We start from the raw sequence: 14406 nt of genomic DNA, 5'->3' as shown, positions 1-14406 counted from the left end.
GCATGGCTTCTCCTGAGGCCACAGAGGAGGAGGCGGCTGTGGACAAAGATACGAGGCAGGGAGCGATGGAGGGGGCGAGGAAGCTAGTGAGAAGGCAGCGATGAGCAAGCAAGAAAGTAGACGAGAGAGGAGCTGGTGAGGGGGAAAGTGATGGGAGCAGCAGGATGGGGGGGTGCCCCAATTTGTCCTCCCCAAACTGGTGTGTGTGTATATCAATGCAACACCTATACCAGAGGGTCCTCCGAACTCCAAGTCCCATCAGCTCCATTCAGCAGGGCCAATGGCCAAGGATGATGGGAAACACACTCTGAAGACCATCTTATTTAAAGGTGCTTTTAATTGGAATGTGTGGCAATCTGTGCTGTTTTAATGCTTTACTGTATGGATGTATTTCAGTCTGGGTAGTGGTTTTTCAGTAGGCGTGTGACGAGCTTCATAGCATTGCCTTATGTTTTATTTTGCCATGATTTTATTTTGATGCTCACTGCCTTGGGAGTGCTTGCCCTGAAAGGTGTCATCCAAATCCTGAAATAAAGAGATAATATATGAGATATTGGGCTCTGGGCTACTGTCTTTGAGGACTACTCTTTTTAAAAAATACCCCTCCTTCTGCAACTATTTATCATGCAGTAAGCACATTATCAAAATTCAGTCCTTCCATTTTTCTGAGGTAGAACAATCATACACACTCATTACTAGGGAAGGGGGCTTACAAACACATTCCTTCATATTAATGATTATCCTCACAATGAGCCATATGGAGATGTGCAAAGGCTGTTAATATGTTCTCAAAAGGATGCAGACAAAAACAGATGCTTAGCAGCAATAATTTTTTTGGGTACATTTTCTTCATTCTGTGTGTGTGCTCTCCCCCTCCCCCCAAATTCTTTTTGCTCAACATTAAGAGTTTCCTCGGCTCTGTTATTTATTGCACTCTCTGTTGCTAGGTTCCTGGGAGGGCAAAATCGAAAGTGATGTGGCACTCCATTCTCTTGAAGAGGGCTTTTCAAAACCAGAAAATATGTGATTTTTCATTTCATTTCATTTTTTTTAGAAAGTTATGAGTCTGCTTTGGACAGGCTAAACATTTGTGGTAAAGGCAAAGGGACCCCTGACCATTAGGTCCAGTCATGGCTGACTCTGGGGTTGCGGCGCTCATCTCGCTTTATTGGCCAAGGGAGCCGGCGTAGAGTTTACCAAATGGGGCAGCTTCTTATGGGAAATGGTAGAGAAGAACGACATTATATTCTTGATTTTTTTCCAGCTGGTGTCAGACATAAACCTGTTGAGTTACCTTTTCAGCATGAAGGCAAAATGTGAATGACCATCATGGATCAAAAACCCTGCAGTTTTCATATCCGCTTAAAATCACCTCAGCCGCTTTACTTTTTGCTGAAAGCCGTTCATGCGCTCATCCAAGTGTCACTGAGCAATATGTCATCAAGTAATGTACTGTGCATGCATGTCACGCATGAACCGTCATTGAAGATCCTGTGGGATGTAACATAAGCAGTTAAGTACAACACTTCCTGTTTGCCTAGAGTGGACATGCGGGGGGGGGGGTATTACCCCAACCAGGAGGACTTCCTGTCACACCTGGTCTGGAGCTTCCTTCCCCTGCGCATGACTAGTTATGTGGGAGTGACCCTGGAAGACCCCATAAAAGGGCTGGTCACACAGCCATCTTCCCTTCTTGCTGTTCTTCTGCTGATACTGTTATGTTTTGCTGTCTGCTTTCTTAAGGTCACTGTCCAACAACATCTAGTAGAGAGTTTGACATGTGGCTAAATTGGATGGGGAACGGTGGGGCCTTGCAGATGTTGTTGGACAGCGACCTGGCCATTAGCTGTGCTGGCTGGGGCTGATGGGAGTTGGAGTCCAAAAATACCTGGAAGGCCACCAGTCCCTCATCCCTGATGTTAACAATTTCACTGTTAATTTAGCAGACTTGACATGCAATCGTTTCCACAGGCATGTGGTCTGGATGTGGACCACACTGTGCTCATCATTACATTATTAGACAAGTATTTTTCTTAGGCTTTTCCAAACCCCACTGCACTGCATCCAAGTAAATATGCACCAGGATCAGACGACGTGACTAAAATTGGTCTAATTTTGCATCCTGCCGACATTGAGAGTTGCTAAGCAGGACATTGTAATTGGGATGGTGGTTAAGGGAAATATCATTTTGCATTTGTGATATTTGGTGGGGGGTTTCTTAGTTTTGAAAAAAAAAAGGCAAGGAAGGGAAGGCATGATACAGGGGAATATAAAATTATGCCTAGTGCAGCACCGAAGGAGCAGCACCAAACAAGAACACCACCCTAGGATCTTTTGATAAAGGGCGTATGTAAAGTAAAAAGGTAAAAGGTAAAGGACCTCTGGACGGTTAAGTCCAGTCAAAGGTGACTATGGGGTTGCGGCGCTCATCTCGCTTTCAGGCCGAGGGAGCCGGTGTTTGTCCACAGACAGCTTTCCGGGTCATGTGCCCAGCATGACTAAACCGCTTCTGGTGCAACGGAACACTGTGAGGGAAACCAGAGTACACGGAAATGCCATTTACCTTCCCGCTGCAGCAGTACCTATTTATCTACTTGCACTGGTGTGCTTTCAAACTGCTAGGTTTTCAGGAGCTGGGACACAGCAATGCGAGCTCACCTTGTTGCGGGAATTCAAACTGACTGACTGTACTATTAAACCTAGGGGTTTTTTTTTACAAAAAAAAAAAAACATTTGCCTAACCCACCAGATTTCTTCAGGAACTGATCCAGGGTGGGGGTAGGAACTGATCCAGGGACCACAGACCAGCCTCCACATTCTCCACTGTGCTCTCTTTCTATTGAAATTATAGCCTGCAATTTTACAATTCTATGATTCTAGAGTGATCATTTCTAACTATCATCTTTATGTGTGTGTGTGTGTGTGTGTGTGTGTGTGTGTGTGTGTTCACATGCAGCTATATGTTTGAATGTATACATATTTTAGCATATGCATCCTTTATGCAAATCAGCATCCCTTTTTTGTCCTCTCTTCTGGTGACGCTTGAGTGGCCATCCAACTCGGTGGAACCCTTAGAGAAGTCCCAGTCTCAAAACTTTGCATAAAAGCAAAGGAGAATGAATTGGGAAAGTTTCTATAATCTCGAAATGCCTTAAGCTGTGATGCGACAATGTGCTCAGCTGCTTTCTCCATATAGGATAGGGAAGTTCAGGTGATCCTTATCTATTCCATATGCCACAAATATAGCTCATTTACATTAAGCTTCCTGGGGAATACCGCGTAATAATTGTTCTTGCAAAGTTGAGGGAGAAGAAACATAAGCACGCCTTCCAATCGCCCTGTACCGTCTGTGATCCACCCCATTGCTAACTGTCACACAAAATATACCATTTGCTCATTTCTTTCTCTCTCTTTATGGAAATGTTGAAAGGAATCATTCAAACAGCAAGGTCCCAGGTGTACAACCCTCTACTCTCTGAGGTGGCTGAGTCTCGCAAAATCTTCCAAGCCCGCAGGTCAAATCAAGGGCTCTCCATTTCCGATTTCTTATTCACAGCCCTTGAGTTGCTGGCGCTTACATCAGCTGACCTAGAAAAAGAATAGGAACAGACGCTGCATTGTCTTCATCGGTGCTTTTTTCTGGGGGGACGCAGAGGTACACATACCCCTAAACATTTTGTGAATCTAAGTTTGGCCTCATTGAGGGGCAGTATTTCAATATGAGTAGGAAAATGAGAGTACCCCTAAACATTTTTTAATAGAAAAAAAGCACTGGTCTTCATTGCGAGCAAATATATAGCTAGGTATTATTATTATTATTATTATTACATTAACCAATCACCAGCTGGTAATTAAAAGGAATTAAAACACTGAAAACACTAGTGAACAAGCCAAACACACCACTGTGGGAAAGAAATTCAACAATTTCAGAGCTGCCACAGAGAATGCCTTCTCCTTCCCAGGCTGCCACCCCAAAACTTCTGAGGGAAGTGGAACTACCAAGAGGGTCCCCCCAAGAGGTGTGCACTTGGACCCTTATAACTGGTATTAAAATAGGCTGTTAAGATTAAGATTTGGTTAAGTCCTCCTCCCCTTTGTTTTATATGTCTACTGAATTTTGTGACCATTACTGAATGTATATTGTCGATTGTTCCCCTCTGAGTTGTGAGCCACTGTGACGGCCTTTCAACCAACGTGTGGGATGAACACATTTTAAATGAAACAAAAATGTTTCTACACAGAAAAAAATCAAAAAATTATGTGGGTGGGGAGAACAGACCGCTGTAATGGAAGCATGTAATGGGGGGAATCGGGCAGTCCTCATTGCACAAGTGGCTTTTGTCTTAGGTAACTTTCCAAATAGCCTAATACAAATAAAGACCAAAGATAAGGAAAGGCTATTTTTATATGCCACAGCCAAATTATTACTTGCTAAAAACTGGAAATGGGGCATCATCCCCACTAAAGAAGATTGGTTAGGTAAACTATGTGAATTTATAGAATTGGCTAAATTAATGGCAGCCGTAGGGCACCAGTCAAACCAGAAATTAAGGAAGGAATGGCAATGTTTTGAGGATTATATGAAAAAACACTGTTCCAAAGAAAATCTGCTGATATGTATAGATTAAGTATGTAAAGCCGAACTGGATCACAGCATAATTAATAATTGGTGAATGTCAAATAATATAAAAAACCACAATGTAAATAAGAGTATAGAATATCAAAAGATGTCAAGTTGAGGTGGAGGGAAGTCACAGCAGTGGAATTTTTATTTTATGTTTTTGTAAAGGATGGTATATTGATTGTGCATATACTTTCTAGAATAAACTATATTTACAAAAAAATAAAGACCAAGGAGAGAAAATGTGCAGCTTCTTATATTTGATAATTTAAGGTGTCAGGCTCCATTTTTACAATGACTATTCCTGATCCCAGGAGAGATACAATTGTCACAGACCTGTCAACCATTCTCTTTGATGGCAGCATCCTGCCAGGTTGGGAAGGCAGGGATAAGATGTCAACTTTCCCCAAGAAAATTCCTGAAAAGTAGGACTGATGAGTTATTCTATGTAAACCAGCCTACAAATCAACATCAGAAATCACACGAAAGAAACGAGAAGGGGGGGGGGGGAATAGCCTCCCTCTCCGTAGCCCCTTTAAATGACAAAAACTGGAACACCTTTTGTCTCGTTTTGTGGAATGTCTTTGGCAATTTGTGCTGCATGGCTGCCTTGCTGTTGAAGGCTCATTGTCCTGTACATCACATGGTGACCCTGGTCCTTGCATTATAATCCCACAACCGCTTAGCCTGCATGGTTGTACAGACATCTACAACCCTCATGTTGCACACTCCATTACAAAGGCGCTCATGTCTCTGTGTTCTCCTCCTATGGGTAGCACCTTTGTTATGGGCACGATTGAAAATTACCAAGTCACTGGAAGAGTCCATTAGGATAATAGGAAGAGGAGCGCTCTAGGATTGGAACTCATCAGCTTAATTTCCGATTTAGTGTTTTATGCTTTTTATGACTTGTCTCATTTGCTTCCATTTTGGGTAGCTTCCTCCTCCCCTCTCCATCCCCCAGTCGCAAAACCTGTGGGGAGAAATAAGGGCCTGGCTTTGCCTATCATTCATTTTAGGTTACAAAATGGAGCTGGGGTGGAAAAATCGGTCCCTTTCCAAAGGCTATTAGATTACTAATGATAGCCTACCTCACTTGACAATTCTCAGACTGATAAGATACTCCGGCACATCCACATTGCCGGCAAAGGGAGCCCTTCCAGGCCTCTGTTCTCTGCAGCTTCCCTGTGTTTTCAAGCATAATTTTGTGCCTGCTTTTTGACAGCTCATTAAACAAAGGCCTCTTGGTGCATATATTGCCCATCTTCCAGCTGAGATTGTAACATATTTATGGCGCTTGCAGATTGCTGGCTGTTTGCTTTTCTCGTTTGCGGTGTCCTGCCTGCCAAATGCTTATCAGTCTTACGGAGAGGTGACAGTTTCTGTTTGTGTCTCTCCCCTCCGCCCCCTCCCCTCCCTTGCACCGGCCCACCTCCCCGATGCATTTGTCTCGGCAGCAATGGACTTGTATTTGACCCTCAAAGGCAAGAAGTGGTATGATTAGAAGCAGTTCCTGCAAGCCACAGATAAATGCAATCACACAGAGAAAGACAGCGAGGGAGCGCCCTGGGGAGGAGGCGGATGTCGGAGAGGATGATAGCTCCCATTCAGGAAAAGCGCTGGCAGTTAGTTAGCGAGACAGCTGGTCCCATCCAGACCTTGTGGGATTTTGGCTTTCGGCAAAGCAAACAAGGCTTCAGGACAGGAGAGCCGAGCGGCTCTCTGGCACGGCGTTCAAGGGTGATCAGAACGACTCACTTCTAATTACCCGCCTCTCTTCTGCCATTAAACCGTCATAATTACACATTTGAACCAATAAAAGTTGAGTGAATGTAGGAGCCAAGATTGCCTTCGAAGGCCAATGCCAAACTCTTGTTTCTCTCCCCCCGCAGAAGAGGACAAACACTTTCCCCGCAACCTACTTCCATTTAGCTGCCATTTCACAAGCCACCGCAGAAGGGAACCAGTGACCACTGGCTACTGGGAGGTTGGGACATGGGATCAGATGGGCCTTTGGCCTGATCCAGGGAGTTGATGGATAGCTCAGTTGGTACAGCACGAGTCTCAGTCTTACGGTTGTAGGTTTGAGCCCCACGTTGGGTGAAAGATTCCTGCATTGCAGGGGGCTGGACTAGATGTCCCCAAGTCGGTGATTCTGTGACTTTGGTCCAGTTATTTTACCCTGGGCCTGTACAACTTTGGGCTCCAGCCATCCAAAGGTTTTATGGATTTATATTATATCTCGCCTTTCCTTCGAAATAGCTCAAGGTAGTGCACATAGCTCTTTCGCTTTTCATTTCATCATCATGACAACCCTCTGAGGTAGTCCTGCCTAAAAGAAAGTGATGGCCAAGATCAACCAGTGAACTGACAGGGATTTGAACCCTGGTCTCCCATGTCCTAGTCGAACACTCTAACCACTACACCACACTGGACCGCTAAGCCCTGCAAAGTACTTGATGACATTCCTCCTCCCTCTGTCCTTTCTATCCTGGAGAGAGAGCAGAAGACATTGGCCTGAGTTCCTTCTGGGCTCCCATACATGCCTGATGGGCCGCACTCAATGTGGGAAGCCACAAGTTCTGCAGGCTCGGCTTATTCTAGGCCTATTCTGTCGACGGTGGAAGAATAGCTCTGCCAAATTCAAAGGAGCCATTATTTTCCTTTCCCATCTTGCCAAGCCGATCTCCTTACTTTGTGTTGAAGAAAACCTGCTGACAGATTTGTTCAGATGCCAACTTCCAGCCCATGCCAAAGAGCCGTCAGGCAACTGTCCAAGACATTTTGACCCTCACAGTGAGCATTCCAGGAAAGGAAGGGTCCCAGAACTAACCGCCGTGGGTGAGGCAAATATTTCACTGGCATTAAGAACAAGCCTTCTCCCTTTAACATTAGAGCTGGTTGGCTGGCTGCAAATTCCAAAAATTCTGGTTCAGCAGTCTTGCATGCAGAGACCTAGAGGGGCCTTTTCAGACAACCTGCCAATCGAGCATTTGCCTTGAGTTGTTTTTGCAAAGTTTGTGTGGAGCTTCTATGATGTCCAATGTTTACTGAGCACTCATTCGGGGTTGCCTGCAAAGTTCAAGGGCATCATGTCAAGCGGCTGTCATGTTCTTTACCGCAAAAATTTGAGGTTTGTTGTGCAAGAAAAACAAAGCCCACTTTAATTGCAGAACTTTAAATTTGCCTGTATATGATTGAAACCCACAAAATACCATAGTGGCAGTTTGGAAGCAGGCACATTGACTTGCTGAGTCCAGAGAGACTCGAGTCCATGCTTCCCACATTTATATCTTACTTCTCTTCCTTCTGGACTGCAGAGTGAAAGAAGTCGGTTGGACAGAGTGATTCCAATTACAAATGGAAATCTGTCTGTCTGTCTAGGATTCCTGCATTGCAGGGAGTTGGAAGTGATGACCCTTGGGGTCCCTTCCAACTGTATAATTCTATGATTCTATATCATCTATCATCTACTGTATCCATCATTTATCTATATCTATCTCTATCTATCTATCTCTATCTATCATCTATCTATCTATCTATCTATCTATCTATCTATCATCTATCTATCTATCTATCTATCTATCTATCTATCTATCTATCATCTATCATCTATCATCTATCATCTATCTATCTATCATCTATCTATCTATCATCTATCTATCTATCATCTATCTATCTAATCTATCATCTATCTATCATCTATCTATCATCTATCTATATCTATCTATATCTATCTATCTATCATCTATCTATCCTCTCTCTCTCTCTCTCTCTCTCTCTCTGTCTCTCTCTCTATCATCATCATCATCTCTCTCTCTCATCTATCTATCATCTGTCATATCTATATCTATATCATCTATATCTATATCTATCTATATCTATCTCTATATCTATATCTATATCTATATCTATATCATATCTATCATATCTATATCTATCATCTATCTATCTATCATCATCACCTATCTATCACCTATCATCTATCTATCTATCTATCTATCTATCTGTCTGTCTATCATCTATCTATATCATCTATCATCTATCATCTATCTATCTATCTATCTATCTATCTATCTATCTATCTAATCTAATCTAATCTATCTATCTATCTATCATCTATCTATATCTATCTATCATCTATCTATCTCCTTTATTTTTTCAAAGTGAAACTTAACATGAACAGAAAGTCAGATCAAGATGCTTCAGCTAAGGGAAAGGAAGTGAATCCACCCACTGGTTTCCCATCTGAACATCAGATTCTGCATGCTGGTTCAGCTATAGCTCAGGGATAGAGCACACAATCGGAACGCAGAAGGTTCAAAGTGCAATCACCAGCATCTTCAGGTAGGATTGAAAAAGACTCCTGCCTGAAACCCTGGGGAGCCACTGTCAACCAATTAAGACAATACAGAGCTAAATATTCTGATGCCCACAGCTTTCTCTGTAGGGTCACCATATTGTCACACCCTCAACCTCCCCCCCCCCCAAGATTCATGTCTGTGAATGATAATTGCTGTTTTCTGTGTATGAGTATATTCATACTTTGCAGCATTCTTTTCTGCATTCTAACGATCACTTTTTGTGGTACTCATTTTGGTCATGGTAGTAGTGTACCAAGAAGGGGAAGGGCCACAGTTTAGTAGAAAGTCACCTGCTTTCTATGCAGAAAGTCCCAAATTCCCGGCACATCCAGGTAGGGCTGAGACAGATTCCCTAGGAAAACCCTGGAGAAGCAATGTCAGTCAGTGCAGGTAATATTGAGCTAGGTGGACAAATGGTTGGACTCTGTTTAAGACAGCTTGTTTGTATACTGTTTTTGACTATGCCTTCTGTGGCAGCTGAATATACTTAGTCCTCATTGGGCTCCTTTTGGGTTTTTCCTGTTGCAGATTGTCAGGGGTTCAGAAGGAGAGACACAGGAGGGGGAGCAAATGGAGAGTGAGGAGGAGGAGTACGAGGGGGGCGCAGGCAGTGACAGTGGCCAGAGTTATTCCACAAGCCTCTCTAGCGAATCGGAGGACTCACAGAAGGGAGTGCCGGTGGCCAGAGCGAAGGGGACTCCAGGGGGGAAGCCCCAGGAGGAAGGGGCTAGCGGGGAGTCCCTGAGCAGCAGCTGGAAATCAGGACCAGCTTCTCCACCAGAGCGCAGTGGGGAGGGGGAGTCCCAGGAGTCGGGACCAGTGTCCTCACCACCAGAGGGAGGAGAGGAGTCAGGTTTGGCAACGCCCACATCAGGAAGCGGGGAAACGGTCAGAAGGAAAGTCACCGGCTGGGCGCGCGCGCCAAGTTCAAATGTACAGGAGCGCGGCACAGGGGGGAGCCCGGGAAGGGAGCCAGGTCCTAAAGCCCGCCGGAGGGAGGGGCAAGACTCAGGAGGCTCAGCGTCAGAGGAGTCCAGGAAGGAGGGAACCCCAGAGGGCAGAAAGACCCAGCGAAGGAAAGAGCAGCGTAGGAGGTGGAGCCGGGCTAGAATCTTAAACTGGTGAGGGTGGAGCAGTGAGTCAGAGGGGACTTAGCCGGTCTAGCGTCGAGACGTGGGGCTGCGCGCCCAGAGCTTGGAAATGGAAACTAAACTTTAATAAAGACTTTTGTATATAACATCCACCGGGCGTTGGTCCTCTGTGAGCTGGGACCTAGCGGCAGTCCTGACACAGATATTAAATACTACACAGTTTAAAGCTACTGGAAGCATAAAAAACAGACTCCTTTTGGAATAAATCATTGTCCAGACCCCTGAAAGCATTATTCAAATTTTACTAGAACTTTCTTCATAATAGAATTTTAACAATCAAGTGTACAGTAGTACCTCAGGTTACATACGCTTCAGATTACATACGCTTCAGGTTACATACTCCACTAACCCAGAAATAGTGCTTCAAGTTAAGAACTTTGCTTCAGGTTGAGAACAGAAATCGTGCTCTGGTGGCGCGGCTGCAGCAGGAGGCCCCATTAGCTAAAGTGGTGCTTCAGGTTAAGAACAGTTTCAGGTTAAGTACGGACCTCCGGAACGAATTAAGTACTTAACCCGAGGTACCACTGTACATCCAATACTTCTATACAATGTCTTGTCTTGTAGGGACACGGGTGGCACTGTGGTCTAAACCAGGCAAAGGCAAACTCAGCCCTCCAGATGTTTTGAGACTACAACTCCCATCATCCTTAGCTAACAGGACCAGTGGTCAGGGACGATGGGAGTTGTAGTCCCAAAACACCTGGAGGGCCAAATTTGCCTATGCCTGGTCTACACCACTGAGCTTCTTGGGTTTGATGATCAGAAGGTCAGCGGTTCAAATCCCTGTAATGGAGTGAGCTCCCATTGTTCTGTCCCAGCTTCTGCCAACCTAGCAGTTCAAAAGCACACCTGTGCAAGTAGATAAATAGGTACCTCTGCGGTGGGAAGGTATACAGCATTTCTGAGCGCTCTGGTTTCCATCACAGTGTTCTGTTGCTCCAGAAGCGGTTTAGTCATGCTGGGCACATGACGTGAAAAGCTGTCTGTGGACAAACGCTGACTCCCTTGGCCTGAAGCGAGATGAGTGCCACAAGCCCATAGTCGCCTTTGACTGGACTTAACCATCCAGGGGTCCTTTACCTTTACCTTACAATGTTTTGTGCTGTCCAGCACAGCCTCAGCATCTTAGAAATGAGATGACTCCAAAAACCCAAACGGTGTTTCTCTCCCAGCTCCACCTGCCTCTGGTCCTAGACTTCCTCTGAGTTGCCTTTAAGAGGGAGTGAGGGAGCAATGGCTTTCTGAGAAAGTCTTATGAACTGCACGCGGGTCTTGCTCTCTCGACTTTGCTTTATTCCCTAACACTACTAATGAAGCTGAGCACCTTCTTGGATTACGGATACAAACAACAACTGATTTGCCACTATGAATGTGACAGGGTTGATGGATCTCACTACAACCTGAATAGGTTGTCTACGTAGCTATTTGTCAGCACAGCCTGTGCAGGGCTCCATGATAACATACTGTTCTAAATTCACCGTTATGTCTACAAAGGAATAAAAAATGGCTCATTTGAGTCAATAGAGGTCTCAGAGTAAACAACAGCAAAAAATGGAAAAAAAATATTTAAAAATGGATGCAGTCATATTATAGCCTGACCAAAAATAAAACAAAATTGCACTGCTGAACTATTTGCTGGCAATTCATACCTAGAAGCCTGAAAATATGCTGCTAGCATTAGATTCTTTGTTATATCTCATATTTCTTGTCTGACAAATGCTATTTCATGTACAACGATACATTCATTATCACTCTTCATAGATACGATTTCCCTCCGATATAGCATAGGAAGGAAAGAAAGAAATCTTTGTGGCTTATTAAATATGATTAGTTTCTCAAGACCTGTGTTACAAAAGCAATGCTAATATTTGCATTGTTCTGAAATTTGTCAAAGCAATGCTGAATTCTGAATCAGAGAACTGTGGAAATAGCGTAAGGCTAGACTCACAGAAAGGCACTGCCTAGTTATGAGATTACTCACAGATTACAATCCCAGGGAGCAAGTCCCACTGGACACAACTAACTTCTGAGTTATCATACATACGGTTGTGGTTTTGGGGTGGACTTTTCATTAGTGTGGAGTTTTGGGTTCCTTGATAGAGCAGATCTTGTTTTCATATGCAGGCCACATGTCTTAGAATGGTTTGGAAGTTGTTTTTGCCCAAATGTAAATGAGAGCCTAATGGTCTTGCTGTAACTGAACCATAGAATTTCAGTTACCAAGCAATGTCTTGTACAATTTGGTGCATGGAACATGAACCACCACTGAATTTCTGTACTCACTGTACATTGAGAAGACCTCACCCTGCAGTTGTTCCTACTGAAGTATAGAACACATTTTTTTAAAATCACAGTGATAAATCACCATGTTATTTTTTATGAGATTGGATCCAGAGTTGCCTGGAGCAGAATTCAGCAAACTGTATGCTCCTAGTGAGCAGATTTAAGGAGGGGGTAATTTTCACTGATTCTCCTTTCCCCTGCAGTGCCCTATGCCTCCTGAAAATCTGCTTCAAGAGATTTGGAGACCCGCTGAAACACCATGGGGAGTGGTGCTGTAAGCTGTCTGGGAAGATGAAATTGTTAAGAATGGCCTTTCCCTACTGCGACCCGTGTTTCATTAGCCCAAAAATGGAAAAGGAGCGAGGTTCCTGCTAAAGAAGAATGGCAACTTAAACTGATGGAATATGCGCAGTTTGCGGACCTAACATACAGAATACAGAATAAGAGAACAAGAAGAACATACATTTAAAGAAGATTGGAAAATGTTTATTGAATATATGGGGGGAAATTGTGTACACTTGAAAACCTTGGCAGTATTAAGATAAATTCAACAGTGTAAATGAGTTTTGATGGATGTAATAATGGAATACTGAATGGTTTACTTTATATAAAATATGCAAGGATTTATGTTATGCAAAATAAACCATGGAAAGAGAAGGGAAGTCATTGATGTTTTAAGGTTATTTAAATGAATATTCTAATAGAGTTCTGCCAAGAGAACAAGCTGGTCATCACAAACATTCTTTTCCAACAACACAAGAGACGACTCTACACATGGACATCACCAGATGGGCAGCATCGAAATCAGATTGATTATATTCTCTGCAGCCAAAGATGGAGAAGCTCTATACAGTCAGCAAAAACAAGACCTGGAGCTGACTGTGGCTCAGATCATCAGCTTCTTATAGCAAAATTCAAGCTTAAACTGAAGAAAATAGGAAAAACCACTGGGCTGGTAAGATACAATCTAAGTCAAATTCCTTATGAATACACAGTGGAAGTGAGGAACAGGTTTAAGGATTTAGATTTGGTGGACAGAATGCCTGAAGAACTATGGATGGAGGCTCGTAACATTATACAGGAGGCAGCAACTAAAACCATCCCAACGAAAAGGAAATGCAAGAAAGCAAAGTGGCTGTCCAACGAGGCCTTACAAATAGCGGGTGTGAAATATACTCAGAGTCGCAAAGTGATTTCATGCTCTTTATTCAGCTCATAGTGGTGAGGAGGAATGAATGAAAGTCCCCTCAAAGTATCTGCTTTATATACATTATTTACACAATGGGCTGCACATGATTGGCTAATTCCGGAATTCTACTGTAAGCCAATCAGGTTGTGGATTCACTTCTATCTGGAGCATAATTGGGTGGTTCCTGCCAACCAATCATACTGCTGCATTGTTCTAGGACCAATCAGACTGCTGCCTTTTGGATCCTATTGTTCAGTACATAACACCCCTCCCCTCTAAGTTCCAGTCCTGCCCGGGAGGTCGCATTCATAGTCCTCAAGGTACGCCGGCTGCCTACGTGTGCGTTGCGGCCTGGGGTGTTCCCTGATCCGGGGTTCAGATTCTGGCTCGTGTTCCAAGGATGCTGGCTGTGATGGGGCTGTTTGGTCTGGTGCAACCTGCTCGCTCAGTCGTAGTTCTGGTTCTGGTGTCCTTTCGGCCTCACGGGTCCTCTCTGTATTTACTGATTCTGCCTCTCCTGCTTGCCCCTGCTGCTCTATGGGCCTCACTGCCCCACTGTTCCCTTGGGACTCCCTTGACCTGTCCTCCTCCTCCTGGTTTTCTCCCGGGAATCGTCGCCGTATCTGGTCGCAGTGGCGGCGCCAGCATTGCCCCTCATCTGTTAGCACCTCGTACGACACGGGGCCAGTGACCCTGGTGACTGTGGCGGGTACCCATGCAGGGCCTGCCCCAAAATTCTTTGCGTACACTGGGTCCTGGGCCTCGAAGGTCCGGGGGTTCCTGCCTTCCCCCACCCCT

At 44.3% G+C, this 14406-nt stretch overlaps 1 long non-coding RNA gene across 1 annotated transcript; it reads right to left on the bottom strand.

Moving 5' to 3' along the window:
* Positions 1-319: 319 nt before the first annotated feature.
* Positions 320-5958, bottom strand: LOC310828457. Its single transcript, XR_014556898.1, has 3 exons — positions 5713-5958; positions 3388-3588; positions 320-525 (listed from the first exon to the last, which is right to left on the bottom strand). It is a non-coding gene; the product is annotated as an uncharacterized lncRNA (long non-coding RNA).
* Between the last annotated feature and the right edge of the window lie 8448 nt (positions 5959-14406).

The sequence above is a fragment of the Podarcis gaigeae genome (genome assembly GCF_964106915.1).
Source record: "Podarcis gaigeae genome assembly, chromosome: 12".
In the NCBI taxonomy this organism is placed as follows: Eukaryota; Metazoa; Chordata; class Lepidosauria; order Squamata; family Lacertidae; genus Podarcis; species Podarcis gaigeae.
Note: the sequence above shows the minus strand (reverse complement) of the source record. Positions and strands in the feature narration are given on the sequence as shown.